At 40.1% G+C, this 25,445-nt stretch overlaps 1 long non-coding RNA gene across 1 annotated transcript; it reads left to right on the forward strand.

The window, feature by feature from the left end:
• The first annotated feature begins 545 nt into the window (after nucleotides 1-545).
• LOC118230550 lies at nucleotides 546-20,547 on the forward strand. The gene is made up of 4 exons (XR_004765871.1): nucleotides 546-606; nucleotides 8,565-8,677; nucleotides 11,668-11,778; nucleotides 19,626-20,547. It is a non-coding gene; the product is annotated as an uncharacterized LOC118230550 (long non-coding RNA).
• The last annotated feature ends 4,898 nt before the right edge of the window (nucleotides 20,548-25,445 follow it).

The raw sequence follows: 25,445 nt of genomic DNA on the forward strand, positions 1-25,445 counted from the left end.
AAAAGAAATGGAATCCTGGCAAATACAGACTTTATTCATTCTCTCTCCTTGCCACATCGAGCTAGACTTTATTGGTATATACTGCACCAAGGGAAAACACCCAGGCTCTATATATTAAAATGCTAAATTGGGTATAAAGAACAATTTTATGGCATACCTAACAATGCTATTTTCGAGCTGTTACCACGTTACTGCATGTGTTATGGGACTCTCGGAGGGTGAAAATCCAGGAAGCCAGGAACGTAGCTGTTTTCAATTAGCGTGCCAGTCTGAATGGCATGTCCGGCTGACTGAGCTTTACAAGCGGCTATGTAACCCCCCCCCCCCCCCCCCCAACCCCCCCTCCACTGCCCGCCTTCAATGTGAGTCCGGCCCCAATGAACTTGGGAGCACGACCATTCATCTGATCGTATGTGATTGGATGGATGCTCACTGCACTTATGAGACTATGTAGACCAGCCTAGTGTGCAATCAAGAGAAATGGGGGTGGGGGGAGGGGAGGGGGGGTGGAGGTGGAGAGAGAGGGTAACACAAAATGAAAGTGAGAAAAAAGAAATAGAGAACAAAACTGAAGAAAGACATGGAGGACAAGGAAAAAAGACAGAGGTATGTAAATGAGTGTTTAGTCCAAGGCCGGCTGTACCTGTCAGAAAAATGAAACAAAATGCCGTCGTAAGGATGAAGCTGAACTGGATGACGTCGCACAATTGATTGCCATGAATTGCTGCGTAATGATTAGCATAAAGAATGATAGCTTTTCAGCCATGATTTTATGATTGACAGCTGTTATTTTACAATTGCAAAAAAAAAAATTGTGTCTTGCAGGGGCTTTAGGCCTTCAGGTTTTGTCAGCACTGACAATGCAATGGCACTACACAAGTAAACAGTTTGAAAGAAGCAGGCTACACATGATCTTTTCGGTTGTAATGGAAATTTTATTAATAACTACATTTTTTTTTGTACAGATGGTCTTCCTACCTGTACTGTACTAAGAGCCTGTAGTATGATATAGTACCTAGAGAACTGAACACAGCTGGTTCTAGACAACAAGGACTGTCGCTTAGGTAACCAAACCGGGGGGAAAAAGTCCCAATGTTGCACACCATGATAGGGGATTCAGTTAGTAGTAAAGAGTGGTCAAAAAAGCTGGATAAAAGTTGTTTAAAACAATAGATTTGTAAGTCATCAGTAAGGCAATAATACCACTATGCTCATTCACAAATCTTACAGAAAATATTTCTTACAGGGCAAACCTCTCATAAGAAACTTAATACAACTTAATTACAGCACTGTGGCCTCTGTGGTCAAAGGCTTGCTACAGTAGAGGGTTCAGAAAAAGGTCTGTGTAATATCTATGAGGTCTTTAAGAGGTAATACCATTCTGCTATGTGCCAAAGCCACACTCCAGCTGAGCTGAGTTACAGGAGAGAAAGAGCCTCCATTTTTTTTCCATATTATGCCAGGCTCTTCAATACACGACCGACACAATCTCAAGATTGCTGTTCTATCCTGTACATTTTTTTCTTGTAAAAGTAGTGGTGTACACACACTGTGGCATACACAGGGGGTCACTAACAGAACCCTTCACTTGATTTTGATTGTGAGAGATGTTGATACTCCACCGTCTCACAAAAACAAATGCAAAAATCATTTGAATTTTGACACAACTTAAAAATCAGATATAAGCCAGAATAAACAATATTAAAGTAGAGAGACCGATTGAGCTTTGGTCAAAGTCTGACATTTCATACATTTAAAAAAAAAAAAATAATAAAAAATGTTCTGCTGCTGCTGTCAGTCTGAGTCTGTTGTTTTCCCAAAATGGCAGTGGTGTTGTTGCCAGAGTAAAGCCAGCGTTCCTCCCATCTCATGCGTCCATGCAGAATGTGGGTTGCTGTTTTTTTGAGGCCATGATGCTACAAGTGTGGTGCATTTTTTTTTCCAGCTTCCTCCACAAGCTTATTGGCTCAAAGTTTGACTTCACAAACTCAAATTACAAGATTGGTGCTGATCTGGTGCCGAGAAAACATGTTTGAAAATATTGTGAGGTCTGGGAATTGTCCGTGAAGGTCAGAAAGTGGGTCCTGATCTCTGACTTGCTTACATTTAATGACAACCAGTGGTGTCCAAGTGCTGCCAAGGCTCTGATTCGCATAATTTATCTGCGACCTTCAAAACTTGTCCACGAAAGCTAATACTGGCAAAAATCATGTAGCCTGAACCCAGCATTAGTAAATCATTAAGAATCTGTTAGGTTATCAGATGTTACATGGAAATAGACTTGAGATTTGTTAAATAGCCTATTTGATTTTATATTCCCTGAAACATCTGAATTTGAGTTCTACTACTTTCACGTTTTTAAAGTAAAAAAAAAAAAAGAAACATGCGACCATTGTTTAAAAAAAAAAAAAAACTGAATTGATTCTTAATGGAACAGTGTGAGAACAAAGAAGAACTCCTTGACATTCAGGGCTTCTGAAAAGCTGTAACTGAAGAGAGCTCTCAATGGCTGTTTACAAAAAAGAATGAGCTTTTTATTCAAGTTTTGGCACATTTGCAAAAAATCAAATACCTTAAAAGAACCGGTGTAGAAGTCCAAGTCCTCTGTGGGCACTTAAGCTTTTCCCTGGAGAAAAACTGCAGGCTGTTTTTGTGTCTTTCAGTTGCACAACTCAAGCAGAATTTTAGTCTATAAAACATTTCTTCCATAACCTTGAGTTAAGCGGATTGTACTGGTAATCGTTTAACTTAATGAAAAAATAAAAAAATAAAAATAAATAGCTGTATCAGCTCACTGCAGAAGCTGGGCCATTCTTAAGAATGTCATTATGCTTTATTACATCCATATAGGGTTGTTATTAGCATGTCATAACACCTCTCATAACCTTTAAGGTGCAATTCTTTCCCCATGCCTTGAAACTGCCAAAAAGCATGCAGTGATTTGTACTGATTCACATTGACATGAAACACTGGGGCAAATGTTGTTTTTACTGCTGTCAGTGATTTGTATATAACCACAACCGTATAATGAACGAAGCCTGTGACAGAGTGAGATAATGTGAGGACGCGCGAGTATCCATATAGGAAGTGATGTCATCATGTTGAGCCAAGGCCAGAGTGCAGTTAGTAGCTGACCTTCATCTGTAGCCCAGTGAGCTAATTGTCTCACTTAGTGTGCTATCCCGCAGTAGACCCACCCTATTATGTGGTCACAGAGAACATTCAGATGAATAGATGGTTTATGCTATGTTGCTGTTGTCACACATTCAGTTCAAAATGCACAAATTGTTTCATATATTATTACTTGACTTTGAGACATTGACCTGGATTAAATGGGTATGCATCCTTTTTAGTTTTGATGTGTTTCTGAACTCCAAACTGCCTTTGTTTGGAAAGATACAGCCATTCCTTTATGTTTGAGTCAAATCTAGGTATACATAATGGACCACTATTCTTATTATGTAACACTATAATTATGATATAGCCATAAAAGTCGCAAATAAGCTTCCATTTTGGACAGCAACCGTTCAATGTTTTCAAATGTGATTTCTGATGTGTCATTGCTGTAGCTTACAGCCTTGTCAATCTGAAATCATATAACCTGAAAGCTTTTGCAAGACCTTTTTCAACAGCTACTTTTTAGTTTTTTACTGAGGATGATTCACGCATTGCTCTATCAATGTGCCTTTGGCCATTTATGGTATTTCCTTTTTGGATGAAGTGATGTGAATCAGTCCTTCTGTACACTTTACAGCCCACATTATTTTTAAGGGTATGGCATGTAATTTAATCCAAAGATGGAAGGCACAGCTGTCATGGCTGTCTTGACATAGTTTCTTTACCTTTTAAGTCATTGAAGACTTTGAGATAAGTTCAAAGACATTATCTTATGCGAACATGTCCATTAAAAACTCTCATGTATAAATATACTGCATCTGATATTTCCTTTCTTCAGTCACTAGCCAATTTTATTTGCCACGGCATCCACTTTTAAACCATTGGCATTATGTTTTGTAATCAAAAAGAAATTCTGAAATGAGGCATCATAAATTAATTAATTTAAAAGGTTATTTCTGTATAATTACTTTCACTGCAATGGAAACTAAAGGATATACAGATATGAAGATATGCCTCTCAAGAACGTCCTGACATTTTCCTTAATTTAATGAATTTGTCCTCTTCTGTGCTTTTAAGTCACATGATTTATGATCTTATAGAATAATCTCTATATATAACATGTAACTGACCATAACAAACATTACACATATTGTCTTGAATATACAGCGCAAGAATGAATTCTACAGAAAAATGTATGACCTCTTTACGTATCTTATGAGATACAAAATGATGGCAGTAATATGCTTGGCACGGAGCAAACAAGCCTGAAATAAAATTATTATTTTATTTTAGAGTTTGAACTGATATGCAAACTCTCTCTCTCTCTCTCACTATATATATACAATTCCTTGTGTTCCTTTTTGATTAGGTTTGAGGCCATGTTCTCCAGATCACAGCAGAACCCCATAAATCAGACTGGGCCAGTCTGTGTATTGGATAGTTTGCCCCTTTAACCTCACTCCATGGAGAACAATGTCACATCCTCACTCCACCCAAAAGACTGGAAATCTCATGACGATATTTGGCTTTCCAATAAAATAACTATGGTGCTATGTAATGGGAACCTTATATTGACTGAGAGTTCATAAAGCAGCTGATTAGGAATAGTACCCTGAAATATCATTTAAATGGAAAATAATTGAAAATAGCATATATTACTGCTGTGCACTCTCCAACATTAGAACACTCTCCTTTTCATACCGACAGGCCAAACCTAAATGTGGAAAAAAGCTGTGCTGCCATCAAAAGTCACACACTGTTGAATTCATACTAACAGTACATTAAAAAAAAAATACCATTTAAGGTAAATGGAGTCAGTAGTTCCCATGTTTTCTGGGTCTACATAACCGAGCTTCAGTTTGTGATGCTGGATTTTCCGCTGAAGAATAGGAAAACCATGATAACGTTTTGCAAGATACTTTACTGCATTTTTATGTTTTATTATCTTATTGTGTTTTATGTTTTTTGCCATGAAATGAACAAACTGTTCCAATATGGTGAGAAGAAACGCAACGCTAGGGCATTCACAGAGGCCAGAAGGCTGGGCCGGTCGGCCCAGTAAAACAGCTTCACAACAGCTGTTTCATTGTCATAAGTGATGAAGCCACCTTGACCTTATTTTGCTTCATTTTCAATATATACTCTGCATATTTTCTAGGCCTAACCCCTGTGATACTTGTGAGCACAACTGCGCACAACACAGAGAGGGTTTTGACACTATAGATGGTGGCACCGTTCTCTAAAACTCAAGGTCCACTGTTAGTCCTCACATTAAGGGCAACTGCATAACATGTTACATTTGCCATTCATTTTGCAGTTTCACTGGTGAAGGTAGCGATTTGAGACTTGCGAGAGACTTTCAGACCCGAAAGAATGTGTTGCCATGATTTCCATGCACCAGCAGAGGTCAATATGGAGCTTAAGGCTCAAGTGGCTCATAACAAGCAATCTATTTAGAATCAATTGGTTCAAATGTCTCTTGGTTTCAACCTGGTTCCTTTTCCCCATCACTAGACATAGTAACCAATGCACAGTGATGGGGAAAAGGCAACCAAAGGAAGACACAGAAAACTGCAACCAATTCAGAAAGAGGTTGCACTTCAGGTTTTAACCTCCAGACCAAAGTATTGCATTCAAACTGGAGCAGCTATGCCTAACCCTTGAGATAGATTAGGTTTGGTTGACATACTTATGCAGTCTGTGGATTTAACCTATGGTATGAACTTGTAAGTTAGTTGAATTTTCCCCAAAAAGACCAAAAAGTCCCAGAAAATATAGACTGAAACAGCCACAAAAATGAAGATCAATTTTCGTACACACAGCACAAATGAAGACAAGCCACTACAAAAAAAGGAGACAATCAAAAACCTAGGATGCATCCCAGTCCATCAAAATTCTTTGCCTTCATGCTAGGCCTGATGGAAGAAATAAGACACAGCTAGGCTGATCACCAAGCAGCTTCAGCTGTATGTGCCTATAGGCTAAGCCACTGGCCAATGGCCTTGCAGAAACACTGGCATTGGGAGGTAACAGGAACACCTGGTATTGGCTAAACCGTAGCCTTCTGCTGCCTCACTCTCTCCATTGCCTTCACCGAAGAGCTCCATTTCAAAGGGTTACATTTATAAGAGTCTTAAGGGTCCACTGCTGGCAGATATACAGTGGTTAATGGCTTTGTTCTCTAGGATGGTTACTGCATCATTAATTTTAAAACAAATGTTTTATTTCTGAATCAGTGGTTCTTTTTGGGTCTTTGAATATGCAGTGCATCAGCCAGGACCATCCCATACCTCAGCTAGAACCTGTCTGAAATAATTCACTTGCTGTTGGTGATTTTAAAACATTACCTCGGAAATATTTACACTGAATAGCTCTGCCAAATTATTAAACAGTATTTAAGTTCATTTGTTGGCTTGTGAGGCACTGCCAGATGTGTAATAATGACGTTATACTGCTTAGCGGTCTGTAGGTTCACAGTCTTCCTGCTGTGTCAGTTCAGCACTGAAAGTGCTGCTAGTGAAAGCAGCCTTATGTCAGACAGTTATATTGTTCTCTGCAGTTCTTCTCAGAGTACTACACTATAAACACCCTGCTCAGGAATTGGTTTAAACACACACACACGGACACTCGCACGCACGCATGCACTCACATAAGCACACACACACACGCAGACCCACAAATTCACACAAACGCACACACGCACTCCTGTAAGGAACCTTTATGTTAACTGTGTATAAGCGCTTCATAAAAGAAAGAGCGACTATTTAAAAGTTGTTGTTTTTTTTTTTGTTTTTCTTATAGCTATGTTGTCAATTAATTTAATGGCCACTTTTTATGAGCCTGACTGGCCAACCTTCCTTAAACTTGGGAACGACACCACAAAGCTGAACCCTTGCTTGGCTTTCTCAAATGGATTTGTACTCTTTTTAAAATTTGTATTTTTTTCTATGAAGAAATGAAATGGCATTGATTTCCATGTCAGATAAAGTACTGGAATTCCCAAGATATACTGCCATTCTTGATAGAGAATCAACTATTGTATTGTGCATACCAACATGGACGTTTAATGAAACTTTTACAATTTATATGAAATCGTTGGCTATCTGAAGAGGAATATATTACTCCCAGAGTCAGTGTATATTTATATGCTATGTATCAAGCAGTCTAATGCTCTCTTGGGAATATTTATTTCATATATTAAGTAGAAATGATTTATTGAATGTCCATCGTGCATGGTTAATGAGATGTAAGCCACCTTCTAGGCAGACTGTGAAACTCGATGACCTGTGCAGTTGAAATTAATATCCGTATTTGAAAGCTCTTGTTATGAAAATAATATAAAATAGTTCAACATAAATATCACTCACCATTTCCTCCTTATTATACGAGTTATTGAATGTACCTAAAAATTCTGCATTAAATGCATACATGAGAAATTACATCCAAGATCCGGACGAACTCAGTGCTCTTATGCCGTCATTAGCTTGTTGCAGTACTCTGTCACACTTTGTTCAGTATGACTGTTTAATAATATATTTAATAATATTCTTTTTTATATTTTATCTTTGCTGATAGCCATTAAGCAAGTTTCATGATATTAGACATTTTTCAAAAGACCCAAGTGGTTTGCTTGTCATGGGATAATATGGTGATAAATTATTTTGAATGACCTTCATAACACAGAAAATTACCCCCAGCTTACATATATTCCAACAGTGGCCACTGGAACAATGACCATTATGGAAAGATCCATTGTCTATATACACTGTCATAAAAATAATGTGAGGCTTTAAAAATCAATTATGCTCTAAATAGGAAGACAGTGATCGGTTGGAGCTATTAATGTTACATTTATTATACCCCTCATTGCTTTATTCAGATTTTTTTATTTATTCATTCTTAATATACATACACACACACACACACACACACACTGCAACAGCCCCCCACTGTTAGGGACAGATGGCCACATACAGGGTTCAGTCATTGTCTGTAAGGACATACAACAGCAGCAGACCAAATTGATGTCCCCGGGAAATCTGGGTTCAATGTAGATTCCTTCCTGGGAATGTTCACGCTTGGCAGTTATTAGACCCCTGACCAGGGTACTTAAAACTCTCACTTGTGGCTATTACGCTGATATTCTGAACGCTTTGTCGAGGCACCCTCACAAATCTCCCTTTGCATATCGTAATAAAACCTTTTAAATCAGAAAGTGGTCGTCAGTGCGTTATTTCGTCGATCCCGACTTGGTTCCACAAAGGGGAGAAGATTCCCAACATCAGTCACGTTTGATAAAGGGTGATCAGATCAGAGAAAGTGAGTAGTGATGTTGGAACTATCAAAGAAACATTTTGGACCCTAATAATGTCTTTGCAACATAAAATAATATGAATGCAAAGACATGAGAGATTTAAACTTGAACGTTCCTGTTTCTTCACATCCAGGTCTCGGGTGATGCAAACCCCAGAACGATGCCTGCGCTGCATTCTTTGAGGATTTGAACATCTCAGATGAAACAGTAGGGGACATTTGGAAGCCTGAGTCCAACGTAGGGAAGGTAATTAGTGCAGAAATCCTCACAGAAATGTCTCTCATTAAAAAGCAGTGAGTCCAGCGCTTCTCGGAGAACCTCTCCCGTGCATCTGGTCCCTTTTCTTGTTCCATTTTACAATGCGAATGTTTCCCTTTTTACGTTCTCCTCTTTAATGGTCTCCAGCACATATCCACCTGGCAATTACTTCAATCGTACGTTAAATGTGCCGACGGTATTTACAGTGCAGGCCTAAGACAAGCAAGTACAAGAACAGTAGTTCATAAAAAATGTCCATACCATGATATCCTTACTTTCGTGCACTGGATTTTGCTATTTGATATATGGACATTTTAACACTCCTTTAGAGACTCTGTAAAGAGTCTTAGCTTTCTGAAGACAAATGTTACAGGAGCCTTTGCTTTTAACAGGGCAATGCTGTTCTGCCTTTGGAGTCGGAAGGAAGTTGATTGGTGAGGACGAAATGGGAGCAAATCATTTTTTGCAAGCTGCCGCAAATTCATTAAAATGTTCTGATCACTTTCCTAAAAGCATGTGTTGGCTGTAACGAGCAACTGATTGATCCTTAATTACTGGATAATGAAGCGCTATGAACAGTACAGACAATACAGGATGCATCAATGTTTCTAGCTTCTGTATTGAATTTCTGTCTCTCACCAAATCTTGTGTGTCTATTGTTTCCTTTAATTCCTCCAAATGCATTAGAGCCTCATGATTTAATTTTTTTCCTCTCCTGTCCTTTATTCCCTTATTTGGAATGCCCAGTTGCAAGAATCCCCATGATTTATTTCACTCTTCGTGATTTATTTCACTCTTCAAAAGATCATGGAACTTCTGAATTATTTATGGAAAATAGAAAAATGTATACGATGGCTTAACTTCATTCTTACTGGTTGACAGCCATGCTGTATATGTGTATATATGCATTCTAAAATGCCACCATACCATTTGAAAGAACTATGAAAAAAGCTACAGACATTCTGTTGCTGATGACAGCCATACAGTAATTAGATCATGAACAAAAGATAATTGTCAACGATTGATGAATGACATGGTTTTATACTTGATTGATAAATGTTTTTAACACAACTTTCAAGGCAGGATGTAACTGACATGGCATTCTTTCCCACAGAAAACTTTTGAACCCATTCTGAGATAATTCCTGAAAATCTACCCTGTGGAGTTGGATTTGACAACGCAGGAAAATCCAATTGTCACAGTGTAAGACAGCAAATAAAAACAGTCTGATTTATCTGTTAAGTATCAGACTACTAATCAGAATACTAATATGAGAAAAAAATTTTACTATTGACAATCAGGTACTGCCACCATAGCAGGAAAAAAAACAGTATTTGTTCCAGTTATTGATCAAGCTGGGCATACAAGCTTTGCTTTTTTTTTTCTCGCTCTTGATGTTTGGTGTTACTCCCCATCTGCTACTGATAGAAATGGAGCACGAAAACTGGAACCAAATCAGTGTGGTTTAAAACCGACATTTCCTTGCAACTTTGGGCGCACGCAGGAATCCTCATCCATGGGGACAAATAGAGCGCTGTTCTTTTTTTTGTGCGTCTTGGCTGATTGACTTGACTTTTCCATTGGCTTCAACATCCGCGCAACATCCGTTTACTGTTAGTCATACCAATACCAAAAGTTGTTTGCGTGGTGAACATTTAAAGTTCACGAAAAGTAAACTATTTTACACTGTTTTTCTTATTTATTTATTGTTTTATTCTGAGTTCAATGAGGTGGACCAATAATGTAAAAGCACCAATGTACCATGTAAGTCTTCTTCCACAGAAAATTGATTGTGCTGTTCTGCTGCATATTTCAGACTGAACTCCACCTGAGCAAACAGGTGCACATATATATATATATATATAATAAGGAAAGCTATTGTGACACTGTTGGGATAGATATGCACCTGGGTGGGATAGCCTTCGGCCCGTCACTTTTGGAGATCAAAGATGTTAAAATACAGGACCCGAGTACGAAACGAAGAGGAATTACGGGCGAACGCGGCGACGACCCGCGGGTCACACGGCGGGGGGGGGGGGCGGGGGACGCCTCCTAATTGAGACCGTTTAGCTCGCGGGGATGTCCTGGCTCCTCGCCCGGCATATGGGGGGGAAAAAAAAAAAAGCGACAGCTTTCAGGTCATCAGCTTGCCGCTCTAATCCCCGGTGATCTTGGAAGCCCTACGCCCAGAGCCGCTCCATAGCATGAGAGAGAGAGCGACGCTTTAATCCCTGTCGGGCCCCTTTGTTTCCTACGTCATGTTACTCTTTCATAGGTGACTGACTGACCCCTGCCTGGAGATTAGGTAATTTCTTTAACAACTTCGGAGCGATGTCACATCCACTGCTGTCTTGCGCGGGACGCTGTCCGTAGTAGCCGTGGAGCACGAGGAAGCCAGGTTCTGTTTTTCGCTGGCTGTGATTGACCGAAAACAACACGGGCATTGCTAACCTGGCTGAGAAAGCAACATTTGGTGGTCTAAAAACCACAGCAAAAGATTTTACAAATGAGAGTAAGGCTGGGACTCTAGTATCAACATTTGTCATTAGTGTTGAAAAGTTGTTAAGCCATTTATATAGTAGGATAGAAAATGTTATTATACCAGTTTATATTGATAGTAGATACACTGAAATTGTGCTCTACTGAGTATTACATTATTTGCATATTTGGAATAAGCCTTTCTGTTTTCATTTTGTAATGTACATTTTTTACTAATTATGTGTTGCTTGTAGCACTAAGCTAATGAGCCAAAACATTTCATTTAAAGACCTAAATTAATTCTCTAAATTGTCCATAGAGCCAATGCCAGAGGGCTAAGGTATTTTCTGGTTCATATATCTGCAAATATTTTAATTGTGCGCAATTGCTCATGAAATTTGAGCTGTCTTTCAGCGATTTGTGATAGATGTGACCTGCCAGCAGGTGGTCAAACAAACATTTCACATTCCTTCATCCCTCCTTCTCTGTTTCTCTTTGAGCTTCCGAAGAGGAGACTTCACTCGCATTTCTGGAGAGCCTATCTGGTTGCCTGCAAATCCAGCACATCCCCCCATAACGTGCGTAACCCAGGCCAAGAAATGCCAGAGAAGGTGAGCTACTCTCTCATCTGCTTTATTTGGTATTTCTGGAAAGGGTTCGTTTAGGGCCGGTCAGGGGGGGAGAGGGGGAGGGAGGGAGTGAGGCAGGGGATTTTGGGGGGTTATGCCCTTCACTATTTAATCCAAGCATTGCCCCTCACATCTGGAATGTGTGCAAGCTAGCCATAAAAATAATAATGCTTTGAACGAAAACTAAAAACGAGACCATAACTGTTTGTAATGCGATGTTTATGTTCTGGCTGGTTACATACAAGTGAATCATCAATGAGTCAAACGTGCTGGCTGTGAAATGAAAATGCCTGCGTGTGCAATGGAGGCAAAAAGGAATCTCTCTCCTCTGCACATGCGCAAATGCGTGCCCAGCTGTGGCTATGACAACAGTGCAAACAGCAGCCTGTTTTCAGACCAACAACGCTACCTGGGAAGTCACATTCCAGCCAATCAGCTGTTCTGAAATAAATCACTTTTTTTTTCTTTTTTTTTCTTTTTTTTTTGAAGGGACCAGGCTTTTTTGTCTCATTGTCTCATTCATATATTTTGCCACCTCGCTGTACCTTCCAGTACGTCCTACCTTCCCTAAGTGTGTACATTGTGACACTGACTGAATATAACGCTCAAACATGGTGCTTAATAATTGCAGACACAAAGCTGACATTCCTATTAAAATATCTGTATGATTTCAGTTTAACCATGCACATTTCAGTTTTTGGAGGTCAAGATGCAATGTAAACCAAACCCCTTGCCTAAATTTGCATGTTTAAGAAACTATTTCGGAAGCTTATGGAGTAGACGGTCAGTCACACTTCTATCTATGATCTATCTCACTTTGGTATTCAGAACTTTAAATGGGCACTTCCTGCCAGGCTACTCAGGTCAGAATGCAAACCCTCAAACCTTGCCAAAAAGGTAAACTGTCAATATATCACTGAAAGACCTGGATATAGAGGGTGGAAATCCCAGGTCTCATGTCCCTTTGCACAACTCTACCACTCTGCAAAGCTCACAGCTGCAGAATTGGTTTCCTAAAACATTTGTTCCATTAAATAGGATTGCTTTGGCCGTCGTAGGCCCATGTGTTGATCAGTCCACTTCAGCATAGAAATCCTATCATGGATTTCTCATGTGAGATCCAAAAAGGGTAAGAACCAATTAATCCGGTTTCATGGATCAGACCGGATTGGATCAGATTACTGAGACAAACATGATTTACAAATGTCCTTCTCTATTTCCCACTGTTGAATTTGCAGTGATTATATAATAATCAGATTCAGACGGGATGTGGAGAGCTCTGGCAAAGCCCAACATATTCTCTCTGCAAAGAGTCTGGCAAATGATCGTCAGAATATTTTGTAGTTTATATTTCAGAAAAGCGATTATTTTTTTTGCTCCGTAATTTGTCCGTAGGCGATACGTTCGCGTGTGGCTGCTCATGCAAAAGGCTACATGACTGTGTGCGTGCGTGCATGTGTGCGTGCATGCGTGCGTGCATCTGTTTGCATTGCAGATGGAAAAATGTGCCGATGGGTTCACATTTCCTTCAGGAGACACCCAACCTTCCAAAAATGTTACCGCAGAGAGCAGATCATAAAGCAAAACATTAAGTGAAGAGCTTGGATTGGGTACAGGAGGTAAACAGCACGTCTTTAGAAGCACATCAAGTAGGCCCTTTAAGTTAACCAAACAGAGCATAGCACAATGTTCCCCCAGTCTTAGCCTAGCATTTCCCAACTAGCTTTCACCAACTGCGAAGGAGGCCCATGTCAAACAAAGGAACCAGACATTTATCATTTGATCTTATTCAGTTTGTTAAATACATATGGCAATTCAACCCTCAACACTCAAAGGTCATAGATAGACAGACGTCCTATGACGTTGTATGCAATCGTGTTTGGAACTGTACAGAGCAGATATGTGGTGTTCCGTGCTATTATTGCAAAGCGCAGAGAGCCAGTGCCACAAGCCGGTACCATGACGTCTGTGTCGCAGGGTCTTATTTTTTTTGAGGGCAAGAGAAGGCTGACACATTCATCCGGCTTTATTTCTGCTCCCAGCTGTGTTTACACGACACAGAACCACCAGCACCACATGGGCATCCTGTCACTGCCACCAATGATGAATAATCTGTTAATAATCTTAAATGCAGTGACATTTTGTAAATATGAGTGTTTACTGGATTTAAATACAGCGTGCAACAAGCTGCTTTGATGCAGATGTTTTGGAAACAGGCATGATCACACTCTCCAAAAGGTGCTGAGTTGATGATTTTTTTTCTCTTAGTGAATGCCTAAAGTAAGTAAACAAATGCTTTCTGCTTTCAATAGATGTGGACATAAACACCTTTTTTTTTTGACCGGAATGACAGAAAGACTTTGTTACAAGCAAAGTGGGAACACATGTCATCGTGACTTTGGTTTTATGCAATATAAAAAGGACGCTGATTTCAATGCAAAATTGGATATGCGAAATTGCTTTGGTGTTTTCTCTTGAAAAGCACACAGTGATGCCTTTTTGTTTTACACAAACCAATTTCAGCTACTTATACATTTGTATAATTGTGTATTTACATTTAAATGAATGATAAATACATTTTATACTGGAAATGCAAAGCAATGTGATGAACCGCATAGTCAAGTATGCTTTATGTTTACACAAAATTGCAGTGGCTCTTGAAGAACTGTAGATATTTTTTTTTAAGAACAACCATTTTTGAAAAAGAGGGAGGGCACATGCAAATTGTCCCAGCCAGCAAGCGTAAAAAAGGTGAGATTCACACTGTGGAGGACTGAACTTGCACAGTCTGAGCCCGTTAACAGGGGGGAAAAAAAGAACATGATGGTACTCATTATGAAGTCAGCTGTGTAAGCAATGGACATCTTCTAAAATAAACACTGAACCAAAGGCCTCAAAAGCCTTTGCAACAAAACTCATATAGTGGAGGTCTGTAAAGTCACTCTTTTGCTTTGTTCATATCGTGAAATTATTACTGAGAGTCTGGGCTTTGCTAGTTTCAGCACTTGGCTCGCGTAGTCACAGTTGGATCACTTATTTTGCTTAAAGACAGCCTGTTTATCTTTACCTGAAACTTAGAAACAGGGATTTGTTCTTCTAGGATTCCTCCTCCCAATAGATCCAGGTTTATATTGCATAATGTTTGTGCACCGGGTAGATGCTGCATACTGGGGGTTGATAAGATGACTCATGTTTTGTTACTTATGTAATGACTGTAGCAAATGCCCATTTTGTTCAGAAATGAACTGCCAGCAACACCTGTGCACATAATCATGAGGCATATTATCTTATTATTTTTTTACAACTGCTGAATGATCTCTCTCTCTTCTATGCAGATTATACATGTGCACATAAAGCTTACGTTTATGAGCTTTGGTGTTATCTTTGATCCAAATGTTAATTTTGAATTACACATAATAATCTTCTAAACATAAAAAACAAAAGTCAAGTCTTGGCACTTTCAGCAAAGAAATACGTCCAGAATAAGGTCAGTCCCATCATTTACTGACGCGGGAAGTCATTCACTCTATTCATGCTCTAGCCGTCAAGTGCTTTCCTGTCCTCGGCTACTTCAAAATTCAGCGGCTAGGCTTTCGGATAAGACAAACAAAAGAACTTACATAACCCCTATCCTGGCCTCTCTGCTCCAGTTTCCAGTAGCCTTTAAAATTGGTTTTAAAATTTTATTAAATACTGTTAAAACAAGAAAAAGTTTAGCTCCTGATTATGTTGCTGGGCTTTTAACTCCATACATAACTGAACACCACCATAGATCTTCAGATAAAACCCTTCTAACCATTTCTGAGTCCAGACTATAAACTAAAGGAGATTGCACTTTCTCAGTAAAAGCTCTGAGGCTTTGGAACACCTCTGTTAAATAGATCAGAGCAGCAGTCCCTGTCTTCTCCTAAAACCCTTTAAAAATTACATCCTTACTTTTACATGCCAGTCTGTTTTAGTTGTACTTTATTAGAAATCAAATGTATTCTAAAGCTTTTGTAAAATGCCCTTTTTTCACTCTTCAGATTTGTCTTATCTATGGTGCATTACCACAGAGTCGTGGCAAGTGCCTGTAGCATTGTCCAGGGAGAGAGGGCCTTTGGTTGGTAGGATGTCCGTGTGCCTTCTCAGACCAGCAACCCTGAACCCAGGGGTTATTTCTGTAATTATATTAGTACAGTACAGACTTCTACAGTTATCGTTAAACATTAATGTCATTGATGCTAAGAGTATAATGTTAGAAACCTTGGTTTCCTTTTAAACAGCAGTGATGCACTGCTAAACCTGACTGTGCGCTGTAAGCCCTTGTGAGCTGGCCAATGGGCACGCTCTCCTGTTCTGACAGGCCGTCTCGAGTCTCTCTGATACGTGTTAATTGCATTCTGCCTTACTCCCTAGATGAGAGGAATGCGAGTGTTATTTTTTGATTGAGGTTCATCAGCACATTCCTCCGTCAAAAAAGGAAAGCCACGCCCACAGGGATGCGGGGCACGCAATAAAACAAACACCCACACAGGCGCTCCCCCGGGGCCACCCCCTCTCGCCCCTCCATTATCTCTGAGTGGCGGGATGCGGCCCGGTTGCGGGTGCGGATTCGGATGTAACTGTTGCTCGCCGTATGCTACATGTTCCGTAGCGGCACCCTCGTAGCGCGCGCTTCGAATAATAAATTGCGAAACGAAATAAATAGTCAGTGCGAGCCGTTAATATTTCAGAGGTGCAAACAAGACACAGAATGGTTTTCGTTTGCATTTACACGGTTCCCTTCAAATGGCAACTGTGCGGAATACCTCTTCTGCCAAAACGAAATTCTTGCCAAAGCCCTATTAATCAGAAACACAGTTAGTTTTACAACCGCATTGTCTAAACTGTCTGGCAGCATCGTAAAAACACATGATCTTAATCTCAGTCTTTCCTTTGGACCTTCCATTTTAGGATTTGTGTTCTTGCTTTATCCCCATCTTGGACAGGCTCAGTTTTCCAGAATTTAATCACATGTAATGACCATAATTCAATCAAAAAGGACATCCCTACATGCCCGAATGCCCATCATTCAGATTAAAACAAATTGGTCAAATTGCATCAAGTGATCAAAAGTGAATCACTTTACCGGAATTGCAGGAGAAAAAAAAAAAATCCCTCATGGGCTTAAACAGTTAAAATTCATAATAGTCACCGTACTTAATCAGATCAAAGTATTTTCTGCCAGGTAAGAGCCAAAATTAAATTTGAAAGCTGTTTTCTTTCAGTTTGTTTTCCAATTGAATGCTAGATTTATTTATTTATTCATTATTTTTCTTTTCATTAAGACCATGCAGACTTGATATTCATTTGAAAACTCGTTGCAGAAAAATGATGACTCCATGCTTTTACACCGCATTTCCCTACAATATTCTAGAATACACAATTAAAATGGAAAGACACCTTGCTCTCCACAATACCAACACATCATACAAAAATTCACACATTTTTTATGACGAGGGGTAACATTGTATGTGATCTCCACAAAACGTTTGCATTGTTGTCTTTCTTTGCTGACAGACGGACTAAACTTCCATCAGAGCTGTTGCAGCTGGTATACTTTGTTGCAAGCTTCACTATCCAGGGATCTTTGAGTATTTCTGAGAAATAATACAGTCCGCTTTCTTCATGCTTTGCTTTGATAAATTGACCGATCCAATGAGGTACCGGGATGGAACAATCTCGATCTTTTCCTCAATTGGTGCTCAAAAGCTAAATAAAATCCAATCCAACTTATCCATTTCCTGATGGGGACTTTGGTGATAGTTCAAACCCTATCTGGTTTACCAGAAATGCTTAAAAAAGTGCATTTTTCTAGATTGTGGGTTTGTTATGATAAATTATGAAGTAAGTCTGAGTAGCCTGCAGTTGCAAGAGGGCAATTTGCTGATGTGCAAATAGCAGAACATGAAATGTCTAAGCTGAAATGGCTTACCTGAAAAACTATGCCACCACAATAAAGCAACCTTATCTACTTTCCCAAATGCAGATGATCACAGGGCCTTATAATCTCACATTTTTGTGGCTTTGCCATAATAAGAAGACGTCTGCATGGTTGGCAAATCTGCAGCAAATATTTACTTACAATCCAACTGTTATCAAAATGAAAGGCAGTCTTACAAAGAACCCTGTGTTTCGACTACGTTTTTCATATAGTCATTCTGTCAATTTAAAAAAAACACTTAGGTCAGCTCTTTGTGCAAAATGCATATCTATCAATTACTACATACAAACCATTCAGTTTATGAGGAAAAAAAAGACACACTGCTTATTTGAGGCGTGTAACAAATAAGCAGAGATTATGAAAAGCATTTTGTTAAAGATTTTGAAAAAGATGAAAAAGTTACATGTTACAAAAGGCTCATTGTGACAAGGTCATTTCCAGGTCTTATGTATGTCTTTGTCTGATGGTGTCCGTGACATTGAAAGATTGTATGCGTGCCATTTGTAGCCGGTAAATGTGTAACGTGTGTGTGTGTGTGTGTGTGCATGTGTTTACATGCATGCTTGTGTGTGTGTGTGTGTGTGTGTGTGTGTGTGTGTGTGGGCGTCTGTGTGTGTTTGTGTTTCATGCATGCGTGTGTGTGTGTAGGAATGCTGAGTTTGCATTTTTTAAACTTCCTCATCCAAAAAATGCTGACCATCCTCAACAGCACTTTGCACATATTAAATGCAAGTGGTAACAATTAATATTTATTTTAAGAATGTTTCACAAAATTACAGGCTGGACTTTGGTGCTGATACAAAAATGCTTGTATCCTAATTGTGAGCACAGCTAAACTTTAAGCCATTGCCTGGTGCGATTTTCTGCATTTAGAACATGAAGATAAGCATGGTTAAATGTACTAATCTAATAATAATATAGTATAATATACCAATCAGTGACATAAAACTCGGGATTGGCCATACATTTCTTGTCCTTGTACACTTTATCCATCCCATTTATGCAAGAAACAAAGAAAAAAGTTGATTATCTTTTTAATTAATCAAAGTTAAGCACATAGCACACTGAAGCGATGCCAAAATCCCGGGAAGCCAGGAACTCCATTGTTTCTGTTTAGAATAGTGCACAGAGAGATGTGTCTTGTCCTACAAGTCAATCTTCCCTCAAACAATAACATCAAAGTATGACATGATGCAAGAAACTTAACAAACTTAAACAAACAACATTATATGGTCATATGTGGAACTTTTATTTGATGAGATCAATTTGAAAGGCTAAATGGTTAAGTAGCTTATTTCTGAGGTGAAATCATTAGCTCAGAAAATCTACAAGTTTTACCACACGGAAAGATTTTGGTACGCTAGTGCCGCTCGTGGGGCAAAGCGTCTGTTTTGTACCTTCTCTGGCCCATTCATTTTCCCATGAACATGCTTACTGGTCCATTCCTAATCTCCCATCTCCCAAGGGAATGCACACAAAGCCAATCTCGGGCTGCCTTTGACTTCTTGGTTCTACTGAATGTGCTGGTTAAGCCTGTGGTGATTAAACGTAACCATCTGGTGATTCGCTGGTTTGAAAAAAACGTGAAAACATGCCTTTTTTTTCTTTCTTTTTTTTGTAGATCTGCAGTCCCGAGAGTTAGAAACATGGCAATGAACCATTTCTGTGTTTGATTAATTAGAAAATAAATAAAGGGTTTCCTGTAAGGATGGCGAAAGAGAAACAGAGTATCAGCAAAGCACTAGGGTGGTTAAGTTAAAGTTCATATTTAAATAACATATACTCTCTGCTTTTTTTTTTTTGCCACAACAGTCAAATGCATGCTTGTCTGTCTGTGAGCCTGTGCCAGTTGTTCTCTTCTCAGGACTGACAAAGGAGATTGGGCAAAAAAGTGTCGTCGCATTCCTGAGCTATCGCTGTGGCAACCTTGGAGCCGAACAATAGATGAGACCGTCTCCTGCTGGACAGGTGATGTGGTCAGCCAGCAGCCAGGCCTATAGAAGCCCACCATCTCAATGACTGCCCAGCCTTTCACAATAGATCTCCCAGATTCGATTTAACATAATAAAGTTCCCGGCTCCCTTCCCCGGGGTTTGGATTGTGTTCCGCATCGGAATGAAACGGAGGGGAAAAAAAGGCAAGTTTGATCTGACAACTGTGAATATCTTCTCCCGGCGCTTTAAACTGAAAAGGAAAGAGAAATGCTAATTTTAAAGTGGGGGGAAAAAAAAGTTCTGTTTCAGGCCCAGCTCCAAGGGCTTGTGTGCTTTTGGAATTAACGCTGTCTTTTCTGCCAGCGTGGCTGGTCCCGACCATTGTGGCCCATTTTCATAAGTGCCCAGTCCGAGAGAGGGGCAGCGTGACGTGAATGTGATTTTTTTTTTAAATGTCCTGGAATACTCAGAAATGTGTGAAAGTAACATGAGCTGACCCACAGCTGAGTCAGAATGATTCTCGATTCCAGTCAGGTGATCTTTAATCTTCATTTCCAGAATTGGAAAAAAAAAGAAAAGTGCTCCTTACGGTCAGTAACCGGGCGGGGGTTCATAAGGAGAGGGAGCAGCTGAGCAGGAAGCTCTGAAGCCTTGTCGCGCTCTGAGAACAATAATGGGAAACCTGCTGGGTACGTCCCTGTCCAGCGACTCAGAGCGCTGCTTCCTCGCCTGGAAATGTGTTCTCATAGGTGCAAGATTCATTTCCTATATAAGTTCAGGGAAGTTAATGACTGAATCACAGTATAACGGTTTCCAGCATATCGACTACAGTGACTAATATAAATATGATGCTCCCTGAAACTAAATATATACGTCACAATATTCTAGTGTTTGAAGTATTTTGCATTCTAGGTGTTTCAATATTGTGACAAAAACAAGATGATCTTAAATAAATATACTTTATGGGAGTAAGAACAACACAAACACGTGTCATGTTTGCATTCCCACCTTCACATCTGTCATATCATACTGTTTATATTGAACACATGTGGCACATCTGTCTCTGAGAGGTGAGAAGCATTTCTAAGCAAAATAAAAATCCTCGGCCGTTCGAGAAAGTTGCAACAGTTCCCATTTGTTCAGGTGGTATTATCAACAAATATGGCGTGAGAGGACGTTCGGTTTCTTCCTTTTGTCCGCGGGAACACTCTGCGGTCGACCGGAGTTCTCTCGCTGTTGTGCTGGTGTCACCTGCTGCGTGGATATCGATACTGTGCATCGCTCCACGTGTTCCACCGCAGGGTGTGGGTTTCTCGTTACATATCCGACCAAGGCGTGGCTGAACTCAAGCTGAAGACCCTGACCCGTCCTGTTTCTCATTTTGAACTGGTCGAATCAGGATCGTACCAGATCTGCTTCGGATTCAATAAACTTTTAGAGGCACGTGCAGTCGTGCACCCAGAACTGCTGCCCGTGCTGTGCGTGCGCGCGCACGTGCGTGTGTGTGTGTACGTGTGTTTGTGTGCGTGTGCGCACGTGTATGTATGTGTGTGTGTGTGTGTGTGTGTGTGTGTGTGTGTAAATACACATGCATTTTTATAAATTAATGCCCTAGAAGGTCAGATTCTTCAATATTTCATATGCATACAGTCATTAAATGTAGTAGTCACACAAGTTGTTTTGTGAGGCCTAATAGATTGTGAGCATGCAGATAATTCTTTTGAAAAATGCTCAACAATGAATCAGTTATTATTTATTAGGATCGCCATTAGTTAATGCCATGACATCAACTAGTCCTCCAGGACTTTGATATTAACATGTTATTAACATGTAATGAAGAGTATGTAAGCAAAGGTATGTAAGCAAAGGTAAGTGAAAAGTTATGTTTATATTTTTATATACAAGGAATTATGCAACTCCTGAAATAAAGATGACTTTTATTGTGTTCGCAAGACATCTTACACATGGTTAACTGGCACACTTACGCAGCCCTTTTTTTTGTGTAGATTTCTTGTTATGAATGTATTCTTAAATTGTAAATATATGCAATTATATGACAGAAAGATTCAAAAAGACGATTTTTGGAATGTGTACTCCAAAGTTCTAACCCGCTCTATTTATGCAGTGAGTTAAGTCCCTCCATGAGGGAAAGATTTTTTAAAAAGCATAAAAGCTCTGTGTAGGTTTGCGGAGGGTCCCTGGAGCGTGCGGTCGTGGCCGTGCGGTCGAGCCACCCTCACGGTCGTCGGCCGCGCCTGCCGCTCCCAGGCCTGTGCGCGTTTATCTTCCGCGAGAGGTGTCCCGATTGTTTACTCGTAAACATCTGCCGACAAATAGACGCGGCTCTGGACACAATTACGTGCGGTTTGCTGCATTTTATTGTAAACAGACTGGATTCTTGTCAACCAATTTGCCCCATTTAAAATTTTTTTTTTTTTTTTAAAAGCATGCTTCTTGGCATCTGTATAACAGAAAGGGCACAATTAGGACTTGTCCCTATTAAATGCCAGGCGACTGTAAAATGCCTGTATGTCCGCATTGCTCCTTTTGGTTTTGATAAAGTAATAAGTATGTACTGTATATAATACATGTGTGTATGCTTGTGTGTGTTTGTGTGTGTGTGTGTGTGTACTACAGGTATTGAATTGCATCTTTTATTGCAATAAAAAAAGCAGTATGTAAAAGCACACTCACATAGCGCCGCGCTTCACACTTTGAACATTCAGCTGAGCTGGCTGGAGTGGGTGGCATTCAGGCCGGGGGCTGGGGGGGGGGGGAGGCGGGGGGGGTGGGGGGGGGGCTCATGCTCCGTTTGATGGGATTTGCTGTGAAGTGCAGGTGTCACGGCTCTGGGGGCCGCGCGGTGCCATTGTGAGGCGGACAATGGCGCGGAAAACTCCAGAACCTCAGTTCGGCTTTGTTCTCCGCCATTGTTCCTTCGCCAGGACGTCCTTCAGGAAAGTTACAAAAAAAAAAGTCACATGGAGACATGACGTACAACGGCCCGTGTGAGAAAAAGGAGAACGGAAGGAAGAGCGGTGTCTCTCGCCCTGCGTGATTTTTCTGAGAGCCAAAATAGATTAAAACGCAGGAAATGACTGAGCCCAGCTCTCCTAAAATACATTCGCGCAACTTTTAATAGAATGAATGAAATAGAATGAATGAAAAACCATGGAAACCGTGTTCACAAACACACATACACAATATTTAAAGACAACGTCGATGGTTTTTTAATGTTACTATTTCATTATTTTTAACATAATTTATAATGCATGTTATACATTGAGTCAACAGTAATGTACTTTTTCCCTGCCTAAATTAATAAGCAATCTTATAAAATTTATGCAAACTGTATAGGCTTACAGTGGTAGTCCCTTTGTCTAATATTTCTAGTATATTCAGGTTTTTATTAAATAAAAGTGTGACTTGTCTCAGCTTATTGCTCAACTTTCTGCACCAGCGACAATAAAGGGCTTGCTATTGTTACAGTTATGTCTACATTTTAAGCCTTTTTCAGGCATACGTGACATATGCATTTGTAGCTGTAAAGTCTGTAAAGCTGTGAAGTTTAGTGGTGGCAAAGGAAAAGATGGAGTGTTACTGGAAGTAGAGGAGAGGAGTAAACTGGAGAAGTGAAGAGTGCTGAGAAGGGGGGGGGGGGGGGGGTGTTTATTTTTTCTTCTGGGGATACCTAAGAGTGAAAATTTTCATTTCCACCCCTGGGTATAATATGTAATAATGTATTCCATGCCAATACAGCCCTGTATGTATTACTGTAACATCGTTTCCATAGTAAATGATGATTTGTTCTCCCGCCCCAAGTTTTCCAATGTGTCTTGCTAAAGGATACAAAGGGATTAGCTTGGAGAGCTCCCTGTGAGTTAAGTGGTTGTCGAAGCCCTTTCCACAGTGGAACGTGGGTCACCTCACTGTATACACAGGGCACAAGTAGTACAGCCAGACTGAAATAACAAAGCCCTCCACAGAGGCGTCAACCCAGCCAGCGGAATGGAAGATGTGATGGCCCCAGTCTGGAGCCAGCCACAGATTACTCAGGCTACATTAGCCCGTAGTTATTCCTTACCAGAAATGTTATTTCTAAGGATTCAGCTCGGCAGAACTGTGCAACGCCAGACCGATGGGACTCTGACAGTGAGTCAATTCTCCTTCCGGTTCACTGCTCGCTATTTTCACTTTCACCGAGTGATGAAAATGATTTCAAGGAAAGTGTTATGCAATTTTAGAAACCACGTTTTTTGAAATGCACTTTAAAGAGAAAGAGAGAGGTGTGTCATGAGAATATGGGTGGACATCTCATGACAGTGTGCATCGTGCTACGTGCTCGTGTGCCACCAGTCCAAAATGTTTAGTTCTACCCCCATGTGCTAGTTTGTCAGCACAGGATAAATGTTCATTGTTGAAAATATATATCCTGGGTCTCGACCGCTCTCCTTTTGTTCTTTGTCAATGATGCCTTTCACCAGCCGTAGCTATTAATAATCAGAAATTAGACGTGCCTGACGCAGGGAGACGGGAAGACAATTACGACAGGAAGTGACCCGTGTCCGAGTTTACAGTTGTCAAGGCGAGGCGTGGAGGAGTACATCATGCAACAAATGAATCCAAACAATCTCCCTGCCCCCCCCCCTCCCCCTCACTACCACCACCACCCTCCCACACACTCACCTAAAGCCCTGTACGATGCACATTAATACGACCAAGAAAAGTCTTACTGCTAAACTCTTAACTGTCCTAAATTCCCAAAAAACATTATTTAAGGATAAACATGGAAAAAATGTTTTTGTTTTTTTTCCTCTGTCCTGCAGTTTGTTTTGGAATATTTTGCTTACCACAAAGTTGCTTAATATTTTCCATTCAAGTATCTTTTTTCCTTTGAGTAACTTTCATTCATTAAGATCCACATTCTACATTTCTCAGTCATGAAGAGGCTTAAGATTTCAGTGTCTCTAAATGGTGCCTTCATTAGTGCAATGGTGTTATACGCAGGTGGCTGTGACTGAGTTCACTGATGTCAACAGTATGCCAAAATGTTTGAACCTTTAGCCTCATTACTGCTGAAAACTGTAATGTGGTAGACTTTCAAAGACAGGCCAAAAAGAGATGGCCTGGATTCAATCGACAATTGTCCTTAAATTTGCCCACAATCAAATGCAAATGTTTCTTTTTCTTCACAAAAGAAGAACTTAAAAAAATCCTAAATTGGTGAAGTCATAAGTAAACAAAACTGCATCCTGCAAACTGTGGTTGTGTAGAAAAGAGCAACACTTGCACGTTTGCCTAAGTCAAAGCTTAAAGTACAAACCTTGATTGAATTCAGGCCATTGGGTGGGTGGTCAATCCCTCACAAGCTCAGAAAGCAATAGCAAACAGCCTGAGCCCTTGTTTGTGTCTGGTTGCCGTCGGTAATGACACGGTAACATCTAATGTCGGGTGTGGGTGGTCATGAGAGACACTTGAAGGGCAGCAATTTTGAAATGATCCACCCATAATGACGAAAATTGCACAATGACAATGACTGTTATCATGGAAGCCGTATATAAAAACCTCACTCTGTCCTCTTGTTAGAATTCATTATCTGATTTCACATAACATGCAGTTATCACTGGGGTCCCTATAATTATAGTTGTTGTTTTTTTTTTTTTCTTTCAACCATGCTAAATACTTCCCATGACCTGTTTGGTCAGCAAAAGCGCTGATGCTGAGGAACACAAGAGGTTGGGCCACCTGAT

This window comes from Anguilla anguilla, chromosome 6 (genome assembly GCF_013347855.1).
Source record: "Anguilla anguilla isolate fAngAng1 chromosome 6, fAngAng1.pri, whole genome shotgun sequence".
Taxonomy (NCBI): domain Eukaryota; kingdom Metazoa; phylum Chordata; class Actinopteri; order Anguilliformes; family Anguillidae; genus Anguilla; species Anguilla anguilla.